Source organism: Coffea eugenioides, chromosome 11 (assembly GCF_003713205.1).
Source record: "Coffea eugenioides isolate CCC68of chromosome 11, Ceug_1.0, whole genome shotgun sequence".
NCBI lineage: Eukaryota > Viridiplantae > Streptophyta > Magnoliopsida > Gentianales > Rubiaceae > Coffea > Coffea eugenioides.
Window position 1 is genome coordinate 11,997,648 of NC_040045.1, and position 14,210 is coordinate 12,011,857.

The following is a 14,210-nucleotide window of genomic DNA, read 5'->3' on the forward strand; positions in this document are numbered from 1 at the left end:
GAATTTCACAAACTTGGGTTGTTTCGTTAACAGCCTTCCCGTGCGAGTTTTTGCCTAAATTTTGATAGAGAGGTAGTCCACATATGGAAGTTTAAGTGTACCAAATTTGGGATAATTTCAATATCATTTCAAGGCCCAAATAATACCCCAAAAATTGCTCTTCAAATCTGGAAATTCACTGATCAGGTTGCAAATATCAGCCGACTTCAAATGGTTATATCTTGTTGCTCAAAACTCTGAATTTAGTTCTGCTTGTTGTGTTTGAAACTTAATTTGGAACTCTTGTTGTGTTATAAATTTCAGAGGCTGATTCACTTTCTGTGAATTTTACGAAATTTCCAAACTTTGTTGAAAACCAAGACTGGTTCTGTCCTGTCTTCTTGGAACTGTAACTTTGAGCTGAAATAAAAATCCTTTCTGGTTGGAATCTTGGAAAGTGTCTTCTGGGAAATTTTAGTATTCCAAATCTATTTTCCAACAGTATAAAGTTTTCTATTTTTGGACCTACCAAATTCAAGATCTGATTTTCCAAAGATCGTCGCGTAAAGCTGAAAATTTCTGACTTCCTAAGAAATGCACTTTTGAGAACTCTCAACTTTCTTTTGAGAGTGATGGTTCATTTTAAACTTGATTTCATGAATGATACGAGTTTTCCTTGTGACTTTAAATCCTCACTTTTGAATCTCGATTTTCGAGGGATTAAAGCTCTTCCAAGACGTTGTCTTATGTTTTACGCGAGTGCACTTTCTTCCTTGAATATTAAGTGGTCGTGAGTATATGTGAGTGATGGTTGGTCACTATTTCTTCAGGTGCTCCAGGAGATTTCAAAGGGAATCTCGGTGCGGACACCTAAAGCTTTGTGTACTCACTTACTTTGAATTGGTGAGTGTCAAGTGCATGAATTGTTGTGTTTACTTGATTAATCTTACTTGTACACGTGAACATGACTTGTCGAGGTGAATGTGTATTTTATCGCATTCGTTCTCTTTTGCTTGATTATATAATTAACTTGTTCATACGTGAAATTTTACTTGTGTTTGACTCAATGTCGATTGGAGTGAATCTCATCGACTATTATACGTGTAATCGTGGGGAACGCCCAAATTCCATTGGCTAACCTTGTAACTCGAGCTGGCATGGGGGATCCGAGAGGGTGAAATGATGGATGGGGGAAGTAAGTGGAGTTTCTACGGACTTAATACCTACCCGGTTGACGGAGCGTCATCACGTGGAGGTATTGGATCAAGCCTTGGCAAAGCAAGTGGAATTTAGCACCTGAGAGCTCCTGTACCCTTATTAATCGTGTTTTATTATTAGTTGTGAATTATTTGAAATTTCTAGCTTTAATTCTTGTACAAATACTGTTGTTACTTGAACTACGTGTTTGCATATTTTTCTTGGCCCTACTGAGCGGTCGCTCACCCCATTAGTTTTGTTTTCCTTAACAGGAGCTCGGATTGGAAAGAATTTTGGAGAAGCCGACCTGGTTACTTTTAATTAGAATTTTGTATGTAATTGCTTAGTCAACTTCTAGTGGTTGTATTCTGGGGAAAGTTGATGTACTTTTCGTGACTTATGATGTAAGATTTGAAAGTTTCATTAACGAAGCGACTTTTCTTTATTTCGACCTTTATTATTTTAGTTGTTGTCCTTAAGTTTGAATTTGACTTGTATAGAGTCCTGGCGAGAGTTAGGCAGGCGTTCCGCGGATACCCTTGGGCTCGTCCTAGGGAGAAGTGGAGGCATCACACTTGTACCATCATCCTTCCCTGTGGTCAGCCAATTTTTTTTGAAACTCGACCTTTTTTTGAATAATCTCTCATGTATAGTTTTCTAATTCTTCATATCATCGGGTCATTTAATAGCCTGTCAAACAAATCAAAGTATCTAAATGAGTAGCTAATCACAAATCAGAACTCTAATCATATACCTCTTGTGAGGACTCATATTTTATTCTTACTTTAGTCTATTTTATAATTATTTTGCCTTAGTGTTATTTAATTTTACTATTTTTGCTTGAATTTTTCTTAAATTAAGCTTTTGTCGCGTGCGCATCGAAAGTTTCTCGAAAGTCGCACCAGCGCCACCAATTGGAGATTTGAGGATTTAATACTAGACTAGTAAGTATGAGTAATTGTAGTGCTAGAGGAATTGCCTTGGAGGATTAGTGTATAAGTGTAGCAAACAAGAGAGAAAGTGGTAGTGCAAGACACTATTGAGCCACTATTGAAAGTTGACTTTTTATACAAACTTATGGTTAGCCTTTCCTTCATTTTTCGTCCACAAAAAAATCAAAAGACACACACTCCCTCACACATACTCTCTCTCGGCCGAAACAAGGAGAAGAAAAGGGGGAAGAGAAAATGTGAGGACTTGTAAAATTCTTTATATTTTCCTTAAAATTTCCTTTTATTTGGAATTTATTACTTTATAATAGCCTTACTACTCATTCACCCCCATAATAAGTGCAAATAAACATAAAATCAAGGGTTTTTCATTTCGTTTTCTCATTATCATAAATTAGGGTTTTTACGCCTTTTCGTAGTATGATTATTCGGTACCGAGTGTGTATCAAATTTAGTGATTAAAAGTGGGTTTTAGATGATGTTAAGTGTGTGATTAGAAATGATAATAATAAGTTAGTGAATTATAAGTTAAAACCCTAGTGTACGTGATTTAAGGAAAATCGGCTTGAACCGCCGGGTATCGTTCACTACCGATTGAACACACCACTTGACCACCACTTTCTTACCATAAAATATCATTGATATTAGTGCAAAATATCAGCCCCTTAATCAGCTCTTGTTGGCCGAAAATATTGACTAGAAAAACAAAGGAAAAGAAAAAATTTTTGAAAGTTAATCTCATGGTGACAAGTGGCGGTTGTCCCAAGGTTGTTGACCAACCAATTTCTTTCATATTTATCACCAAAAATCACTTCAATTGCTCCTTATTTCTGCCATTCCAGCCGTGACATTGAGGGAGAAAACAAGAGGAAGAAAATTCCATTTTCATCTTGAGTTTAGCTCATTTGAGTGAAGAATCAAGAAATCTAAACCGATTAACTTCTAAATTGGGAGCTTAGGAAGCTTGGGGTGCTAAAGTTTGGGAAGCAAAGGTGAAGGATATCTCTTGCAAGCATCTTAGTGAGGTAGTATGGCTGCTCATCCTATTTCTTTCCCTTAATCTTGCTTAAGTTGTGTAGCAACTGTGACGACCCCACCTCCCCCCAAGGCGAACCAAAGGGTTCGGCGGACCGCCTGCCCAACTCTCGCCAGGACTCACTCACTCGTAACACGTGCATACATCCATGGACCATAAATAGCGTCGTAATTCAAGCTTAGAATTTACATTGATAAAAATCAAGATACAAAGCCTCAATATACTCAAACTGGTTCAGGGCGTATACAATCCAAATACAAAACATTCTATTCGAGGAATAGCGCGAGTACAAGTCAAAAGTCAAAACAACTAGTCTACGCTAGTCTTTACATATCTCACGCCTCGCTCGTACCCCCTGTAAGGAAAACAAATAGCGTGGTATGAGCTAAAAGCCCAGTGAGGTTCCAAATAGCAAATTGACCATTATTTATAAGTACAAGTTTTCGATATAGCAAAGTAACGAGCATGAAGAGTTCATAAAAGTGAACAATAACACTTCAAGTAGCAATCTCAAAATGAGCGAGTGTAAAAGTTTTCAGAAGAAACAATAATCCAATAAACAATAATCATTCCAAAGCATAAGGATACGGATGGCTCTCAGGAGCCAACTTCCCATTTCATCATCAGGAGCTTGATCACGTAATAGTTGACACTCCGTCAACTTTCAAGTAAAGGAACCAATCCAGTAGAGCACCACTTACACTACTCTCCGTCCACCATTCACACCCCCTACTGGGCCCAAAATCCTCAAGAAACACGGGTGGTAATACTCGAGTATACCGATTAGTCGAGGAGATATCACTCCACTCGACAAAACAAGAGACCCAGGGTTTCGTTACCCAATCAACCAAGCCCTTGCCGGCTCGACTAGAGTAACTCGCCACAGGGTTTCTGGAATTCCAGGAAGTGCGCACATCATAAACAAGTATATCAAGTCAATTGCAATCAATAAACAAGTATATCACGTAAGGGCAAGTGCGATAAAGTACACTCTTGCCCTATCAATTCACGTATATAACATGTACTCATATTGGTCACGTATCAAGTTCAAGTATCTAGTGCAATTCGGTATTTGAAAGCACTCACCAAAAGATATAGTGCTTCTAGTATTCACGTTCAGTTATACTCCAGGTTTGGAGTCCAGATCTGCGATAAAAATTCAATTTGAGAACTTTGAAACATGACTAAGATTCGAAACTTAGACGTTTCGTTCAATAAAAATCAAGAAATTGGAATTCACTTGGATAGTAGTCGTGAAACACTTGCTCGCTCTTTAAACAGTAAAACTTTGTAACATTTATACTTGAAATTGTCATGCGAGTTGAAAGTACAAGGAAAACATGCTTCGAGCAATCATTATTTCATTTCTCAAGGGTACAAGTTCGGCCAAATCCTTACTTATATACCTCGAAATAAGAAGACTCAAGTACCCTAGATGATTCAAGTACTATTCATATCAACTCGACCCAAGTCGCAAGTGTATTTTTATAGTCCTCGAGCGTAAATTCGGGCAGCATGCCCTTTGTGTTTACCTAATTTTCCAGCCATTTATGGCTTCATTATTTTTCTCTCAGTCAATCCCAAAGTCATACATATCATAGATTCAAGTAAATAGCCGTTCCATAGGCTCATAACAACATAAGAACAAGAATCAAAGTAATAACAAGTGCGGAAATACAATCTAGCAAAAGACAGATTTGACGCGTGGTTGCGGAAATAACACATTCGAGGCTACGCTTATCGGATTGAGGTACAACTTATTCCGTTTCGAAGCTAAGACACAGAGCTACAATACTCATGAAAATCACTTAGTCCAGTTTCCAATGCAACCTAGTCAAATCCTCAATTTACAGAACCAAAATCCAACTAGTCGGCTATCTAATCGCACTGCACTGGAATGGTCATATCTCAGGTTACCAAGGTCCGATTAAGGTGTTCTTAGAGGCGTTTAAAAGCTAAGTCAGAATACTAAAACTTTCATGTTTTGGAAAAAAGCTAAATCAGTACGGATCCTAGTGAATAAACGTGATAAATTGGATAAACTGACCAAACGGACTACTGGGAAAAACCTTAAAATAGTGAGGGTATTTGGTCTTTTCACGGCCTACGTTGCTCCGATTGAGCTAAAATTTTGTAAGCACCTATAAAATACCATTCTATACAACTTTTATGTTTTAACCTAAGGCCAATTCGGCCTCTAACATGCAACAACAAAATCGGGCAGAAAGGGGGAAATTTTCTAAAAATCTGGAATTTTCAGTTTTCAATCCAACCTTCCTTGATTTCTTACTTCCAACACTACCAAAGCCCCTTATATAACCTTATATACAACATATACTAGCTATACCACAAGTTTAGGCAGAAATTTATTAAACCCTAACTTGCATATATCATCCAAAAATCATCACAACAACTTGCATATCTTGTAATCAAGCCAAAACAGGAGCTAACTATCATCTTAAACCAAAATTTAAATGGACAACAACCATGATCAGATTTTATACCTCAAAAAAAAGCTTGGAAGTGTGATACTCCACCTCCTTTGGAAATTTTTGTTTGCTCTAGCTTCTTAAGACCACAACTAGTACTTTAATCGGTTTGGAAGTTGATTTTCCCACTTGGATAGCTAAGATCAAGAAGAAGGAAATTGTTTTCTTGCTCTCACTTTCTCTCTCTCTTTGGTCGGCCAAGGAACTGAAATAATGAAGAGGAAAGGTGCAAAAATTGGTTAAGAAGGATGGTAACTCTCTTGGCCAAGAAACTCTAGGGTGGCGACAAGTGTCGCCACCACCACCTTTCATTTTTTTCTCTTTCTTTCCTTGCTATTTCTAGCCTCTAATTTCGGTCAAGATAGCTGGAAATTGAGAAGATATTTTGCTCAAATATCAATAAGCTTGTATGGTAAGAAAGTGGTGGTCAAGTGGTGCGTTCAATCGGTAGTGCGCGAGACCCGCTGGTTCGCGCCGTTTTTCTTAAAAACACACGTACTAGGGTTATTACTTCCTATTCACCAACCTTATCTCATTGCTCCTAATCACATATTATTTCTCACTTAAAAGTCACTTTTAATCACCAAATTCGATCTTTGCTCCGTACCGAAAATTCATCCGGCGAAAAATCGCAAAAACCCTAATTTGCTCCAATCTTGAAACCGAAGAGTGAAACCCTACTTTCTAGGTTTATTTACACTTATTGTGGAATGATTGGGTAGTAGGGCTTTAATAAATAGTAATTTCCAAATAAAAGGCATTTTTGAGAAAAATATAAGAAATTTGCGGGTCCTCACAGCAACTTAGATTCTTGATTAATGATAGCTATTCTAGTAGTCTTGATGATTGTGGTGGTGGATTTGTGAATTAGGATTTTGAATTGCTCAATTGTATATCTTGTTGTTTAGATGGTATATGGTGTCTATAATCTTGTATAGGAGGTTGAAGTAGTGGTTCAAACTAGAAATGTGAAGTTTACACCTTGAATTCATTAAATTCCAGATTTGAGTTCTTACACTGCCCTGTTCTGACCAGTTATATTCGGCCATGATGCAGGCCTATTTGGGCTTAGATCAAAACATAAAAGTTGTAGGAAATGATGTTTTATAGCTTTCTGTATAATTTCAACTCAATCCAAGCAATGTAGCATGTGAACTGATGAAAATACCCTTGACTGCCATAGGTAGAGTTCTGTGGACAGTTTTGACATTTCATCATTCTGGCCTCATTTTTTTACCTTATCCGTATTAAATTAGTATTTGACCAAAACAAGAAAGTTTTAGTACTATATTTTAGCTTTCCAACGCATCTGAAAACGTTTCAATCGGACTTTTGTAGCCTGAGTTATTATCATTTGAACACAGTGCTGTTAATCAGCCTGATGGTGAAATTCTGGTTCTGTAATTTGTAAATTTGACCTAGATACACTATGAACTGGGTTGAGTGGTTTTCATCAAAGTTGTAGCCCTTTGGCTTATCTTCGAAACGGTATAAACTTTACCCCAATCTGATAAGCATAGCTTCGGTTGTGACCAATACGCTAAGAGACATCGAACCTGTCTTTTTGTTCTATGTCTTAAACCTTATTTCCGGTCACTTTTCTAGCTTGGTTTTGTAATTGTATGACATTGAGCCTATTGAACGGCTATTGTAATGAGATTATCTGTGTGTCACTTTGGGACTGATTGAGGAAAAGAATGAAGCCATAAATGGCTGAAAAATAGGTAAATACAAAGGGCGTGCTGCCCAAATTTGCACTCGAGGACTAGGTAAGGATTTGAGGACGAATACCACTTGAACCATCTAGGATATTTGCGTCTTCTTTTATCGAGGTATATAAGTTAGAATTCGGCGAAACTTGTACCCTTGGAAAAATGAAAATAACGACTAATAGAAATACGTTTTCCTTGTTCCTTCGACTTAAATGGTATTTCCAAGTATAATTGCTACAAAGTCTCACAGTTTGAAAAGCGAGCAAGAGTTTTACGAATATTCTCCAAATGAATTTCAATTACTTGATTCTTGTTAAACGAAACGTTTAAGTTTCGAACCTTAATCGATTTTCAAAGTTCCTAAACAATGTTTTATCGCAGATTTGGACTCCAAACCAGGAGTACTACCTAGACGTGATCACTAGAAGCACTACATTTTGGTGAGTGCTTCCAAATACCTGATTGAACTTGACATTTGTTTTAATACTTGACCAATGTGATTACATGATATATGAGTGGATTGATAGGGCAAGAGTGTACTTTATCGCACTTGCCCTAATGTGATTTATTCTTGTTCATCGATTTCAATTGACTTGATATGCATGCATATGAATTGTATCTTGCCTGGAATTCCAGAAACCCTGTGGTTAGTTAGTCAAGTCGAGCCGGCAAGGGCCTGGTCGATTAGATAACGAACCCTGGGTAGTTAGTGATGTCGAGTGGAGTGTTATCTCCTCGACTAATCGGTATACTCGAGTATTACCACCAGTGTTTATTGTGGAGTTCGGGCCCGGTAAGGGGTTTGGTCGGTGGACGGAGATTGGAGTTAAGTGGTGTTCTACTGGACTAGTTACCTTACTTGAAAGTTGACGGAGTGTCAACTACCAATCGATCAAGCTATGGTGGAGCCGATATATGAGCAACTGTATCCTTATATGTGAAATGCGAAATATTTATTGTTTGGCTATATGAAGTATTATTACTCATTTCTTGACTTGTTTTGCTCGCTATTTCACTATTGTGCTACTTCTACGTTATTTGATGGTCAATTTGATATTTGGAACATCACTGAGCTTTAGCTCACTCCATTAGTTTTGTTTTCCTTATAGGGGGTACGAGCGAGGCGTGAGACGTGTACAGACTAGCGTAGTCTAGATGTTTTGAATTTTGAATTGTACTCGCGCTATCACTCGACTAGGGTGATTTGTACTTGAATTGTTAATTTAGTGTGAAGGAGCTTTGTATTTTGAGTTGAGCATCAATGTATATTATAAGTTTGAATTGTGATATTATTTATTGTTCTATGGATGTAAGTTAATTTCTCGAGGTACGAGTGAGTGAGTCCTGGCGAGAGTTGGGCAGGCGACTCGCTAAACCCTAGGGTACGCCCTAGGGGGAGGTGGGGTCGTTACAGAAAAGCTTTACCTTTTGCTCCAATCTTGCTTGATACCCTTCATCCAACCCACAAATCTCTTGGAATTTTGCTCTAGCTAGAAGGAAGATGCAAGCTTTTGGTGTTTCTTGGTGAAGTATTGGTGGAAAGTCTTGCTTACAACTAAGGTTTAGGAGCTTGAAGAGGAAACCACTTCATCCTTCTTTAATCTTTCAAATTTTATCAAGAGTAGAGGTTGTATTTCATGGGTTTGAAACCCTAATCAAGAAGTTAGGCTAGAGGACTTGAGGAACTTTTATTTCTTGCTTTATATCCTAGGCTAGTGGCCTTGAGGTGGCCTTTAGGTAGCGGACTTGAGGCTTCTTACTTGATTGTTGTTGTTTGTGTGATGAGTGACTTGATATTGGCTTGGTAAGAGGAGAGAAAGTTGGAAGAAACTCATGGGAAGAGCTGGCCGAATTTGCTGTTTTGTTGCCTTGCTTGGATTTCAAATTTTTGTTGTTTATATGACTGCTAAAATGCTTGTTATATGTTGTATTATGTGTGTGAAAATTACCTTTCAAAAATCATTTCAATTGATTGGATAAAACTTAAGTTGTGAAGGAAGGAAGAAAACTGGAAAAGCTACCCAGGTCAGCCGACTAGGGGTTTTTTGTCTGTGTATAAATTTTTATACAAAATTTGAAATTAAGTACCATTTGTGGCATTTGAAACTAGACACCAAACAACGATATAAAACTCCCTTGCTAATTCGTTTTGACTGAGCTGTAGTGAATTGGCAAAGTGGACTGACCTGTTTTACTTGTTTGTCCGAGAGAAACTGTGAAACTGTATCTTGTGTCTCAATTTCGTCTCACTTGTGAAAAGAGTTTGAAAATGATGTCTTCTGATGAATTATTACATTTTGAATCCAGTTTCTAATGCCATAAATGATTCTCAATTTGGACTTGTGTAGAGTTAGATATGGTCTGATTTCAAAACTTTGTCAAACCTGGTAACTAGAAAATTGTTCAACTGGTTGAGAAATCCAGCCATCTTCAAATTGTTGTATCTTGCTGTTCAACAATCCAAATTTAGTTATGCTTGTTTTGTTTGAAACTTGACTTTAAACTCTTGTTGTGTTATAAATTTCAGAGGTTAATTCAATACCTGTGAATTTTGACAAATTTTCAAACTTTGCTGAAAAACGAACTGGTTCTGCCCTGTCTTTATGAAACAGTAACTTTGGGCTGGAATTTGATTAATTTCTAGTGGGAATCTGGGAAAAGTGTCTGTTGGAGAGTTTTATTACTATCAATCTAGTTTCCAACGGTGTAAAGTTTCCAATTTTTGGACTTACCAAACTCAAGATATGAATTTTCAAGTATTGTCTCGTAAAGCTGAAAATTTCTGATTTCTTAAGGAATGAACTTTTAAGAACTTCCAACTTCCTTTTTAGATTGATAGTTCGTTTCAAACTTGATTTCATGGATGATACAATTTTTCCTTGTCACTTAAATCCTCATTTTTGAATCTTGATTTTCGATGAATTAAAACTCTTTTAAGGCGTTGTTTAAGTTTGAAGCAAGTTCATTTTTTTCCTTGAATGTTAAGCGGTCTAGAGTATATGTGAGTGATGGTTGGTCGCTATTTCTTTTGGTGCTCAAAAAGGTTTCGAAAGGAATCCTGGTGCGGACAACTAAAGGGCTTTATTTACTCACTTGCTTTTGAATTGGTGAGTATCAAGTCATGAATTGTTGCTAAATACTTGAATTGCTTCTTGTTAATTAAGTGATTTGGACTTGTCAGGACGGATGTGTACTTTATCGTACTCGTTCTCTTTTACATGACTAGACAATTGACTTGTATGAACGTGACTTCATAATTGAATTGCGTGAACTTGGCAAATTGTATTTGTACATCTGGGGATGCCCAAAACTCATTGGCTAACCTTGCGACTCAAGCCGGCATGGGCTTGGTCGAGAAGCCTGGTGAACCATGAGAAAATTATAAGCTTGATCTTTTGAGGTCTTGCTTGGCATATTCGAGTAGTATTACCCTCCTAGTGACTGTTTGATTACGGATCCGAGAGGGTGAAATGAGGGATGGAGGAAGTAAGCGGGATTTCTACGGGCTTACTACCTACCTGGTTGACGGAGTGTCATCACGTGGAGGTATTGGATCAAGACTTGGCAAAGCAATGGGAATTTAGCTCCTGAGAGCTCCCGTATCGTTATTGACTGTGCTTTATTGTTATTTGTGAATTACATGAACTTTCTAGCTATATTACTTGTACAAGTGTTATTGTTACTTGAACTTATATGTTTGCATGCTTTTTTTGGCCTCACTGAACGTTAGCTCACCCCCGTAGTTTGTTTTCCTTAACAGGAGCTCAGTATGGAAAGATTTTTGGAGAAACTGACTTGATTACCTTTTGATTAGAATTTGGATGTAAATGGTTTAGTCAACTTTGGATGGTTGTATTTTTTGGAAAATTTGATGTACCTTTTGAAAACTTTGTGATGTAAAACTTGAATGATTATATAAGGAAGTGACTTTTCTTTATATTGACTTTTATTATTGGTTGATTACCTTTAAATTTAAATTTCACTTGTATTGAGCCTGGCGAGAGTTAGGCAGGCGGCCCGTCGAAACCCTAGGGTTCGCCCTAAGGAGAAGTAGGGTCGTCACAGTTGGTATCAGAGCCTAGGTTTAGAGATCTATTTGGGAGATGTTTTAGAGGCTTTACTCTTGGAAATAGGAAAGAGATAACTTAGTTATGCCGTAAGTTGATGTTCGAGTGAATTAGTGACTTTAAGTTTCTAACCTTGAGTTTTGTGGTTGTTTTGTAGGAATGGAGAACGGTAATGGAGGTCATGCGGATAATGGTAATGGAGATGCTAACGGTCATGTGGAGTCTCTCAGGCCTATCCGATATCGAGTGCTTGGTGGAGAACCTCGTGTCCGATACTCACCTTCCTCTAGGTTCCCTCGTTGTCCCTGTAGGGAGACGCATGCCTACCCTAATGATCTAGTGCTGCCTATTAATGATGAGCGCCGACAGCTAGTGATTACTAATAGAGCACTACTTGAGGAGATTGAGGAGCTGAGGGCTATGGTGGAGGCCCAGGGTACTAGGATCTTAGAGCTTGAGAGGACAGTGATAGATGAGCAGGCTGGAGCTGAGGCCACTCGTGACCAAGTCCAGAGGACTAGGGCTCGACTAGGTAGGGTAGTTGATGAAGTCCAGGAGCGGGCCGCTGGGATTCTAGCTGACACCACCATGCTGATAGATGAGGTGGTAGGCGGAGTCGAGAGCTTGGCTCATTAGGACATTTCTGAGGAGGAGCCTTTTGAGGAGGACCCAGAGGAGGAGGTCCAGACTAGTGGTTCTGCTGTGAACTAGGCTAGGAATGTTGAACCTTTTGACACTTTTGGATTTGGGATTAGTTGGGGTGATGTGAGGACCCAAATTTTTACTTATTTTAATTCTATTTCACTGGCTTATTTAAATATTTATTCACCTGTTTTCTCCGAATAATTTATTTCAACCATTTTAAATCCATTTACATAGAACTATACCTTACTTATATTTTAAAAATGTCCCGTTGGCAAATTTAATTTTTCGGAGACTCGTTTATTAAGAAATAGCGAGTACACGTTTTTCGAGGCAATATTCGTTCCGAGAGTGCAATGATCTTGAAGAGTTGAGGACTCATGTTTCATTCTTAAAATAGTTATTTTTAAGATTAATTACCCTAGTATGAGTTAGTTACATTATCGTTACATGAATTCCTTATAATTTTCGCCTTATCGAGCGCGAATCGGAAGTTTGCGTTTCACGTCAAATCGACCCAATGGAGATTTAAGAAATTTATACTAGACTACTAAGAGTGAATAATTACAGTATTAAAGGAATTATAATTGAAGTTTAGTGCACAAGTGAAACAAACCCGAGAGAAAACGGATACGAAACGCGCGTGAGTACTATTCCTTGTTGACTTTTGTAGGAATTTTGGCCACCAATCACTTAATGTGAGACCCCAGTCAGTTCTTAAGTTTGATATTAGGTGATATTCATTATTCGTGCGGTAAAATTTGGGGTTTTGGGGTTAATTAGAAAACCCTGAGTTGGGGTTAGGATTGAAACCCTAGTTTTTGTATTAATCATAAGTTCGAGTGGTGGATAAAGTTAGTTATGCTAGTGTGTGTTTTCATGCGGGTAAGTATAGGATTTGATCCATTTTATATAGGTTACGTGAGTTTAGAAGTTCGGAAAACCCTAAACTAGAAAAAAAGTTTCTAGTGTTATGATTTATTAGAATTCTAAATTGGGTTTAAAACCCTAATTTTGCCTATGACAAAAATATTGTTGTTTAGTTGCTTTTATGTGAGTTAAGGTATGATTAAGTATAGGTGATTAAGAAAGGAAAGTGATTAGTGAAGCACTTAAGTGTGATTACATGTTTTGGACTAGATTAAGATTATAACCTATGGAGTTAATTGAAAGCTTTTCAAATGTTTAAGGGCAAGAGTTGATCAAATGCAAAGTTGAAGGTGTAAGGGCTTGAGAGTAAATTGGGAGCTTTTATGTGATTGGTGGTAGTAGAAAATATCTCCTAATGTTTGACTAAGCTTATATTGTAGGACTTGTGAGATAAAGCTAAGAAATAAATAAAACAAAATCAAAGGGAGAGAGAGAGGGAGTTGGCCGAGAGCAAGAGCAAGAGAGAAAGGAAAAGTTCTTCCAAGTTCAACTTCTTCTAGCTTCCATCTTGGTCTTGGAGTTTAAGACAACATCTTTGCTACTTGATTGTTGTGGTTTAATCATCAACAAGGTTGGATTGAAGGTAAATCATTTGATTTGAAAGTTAACTCTTGTGATTAAGTCTTGAAACCATGTGAAGTGATGGTTTTGTTGTAATTATGAATTTGTATGGTTTATGTGGTGATTATTGTGTAGTTTAATGGTTTATTGTAGTGGTTTCTTGCTGCCAAATTTCGGTTAAGGCTATGAAAGGTTAGGGTTTTTGCTCCTTGGTTCATTAAGTTGATTTGGTTGGTTGTTGGCTTGTAAATGGACTTTGTGATGTATTAATTGTTCTTGTATGGTTAGATTTTAGCAAAAATCAGATTTGACCAAGAAACCCTAGTTTAATAGGAAGGTATTTTGGTTGAGTTAGGGTTTGGATGACTAGGGTTTAGTTGGTTAAGATGTTGAAGTTAGTTGGAGTTAGCAAGATTAGTGCCTAGACTAAGGTTAGTGTTTGTTAAGTTTGGGATTATATTGGGAAAGGAATTTCGATTTTCTTGTAGGGCATATAGGAGGGGGTTTATGTGTGTTTATTTGGTATGATTTTGGCTAGAAATTTTGTATGAGAACCATAGAAACGGACTGTGCGGTTGCGGCGCACGAAACCGGCAAAACTGGAAACAGGGCAGTCCACAAATCCAAACTTGAGTTCTGTTTTTATT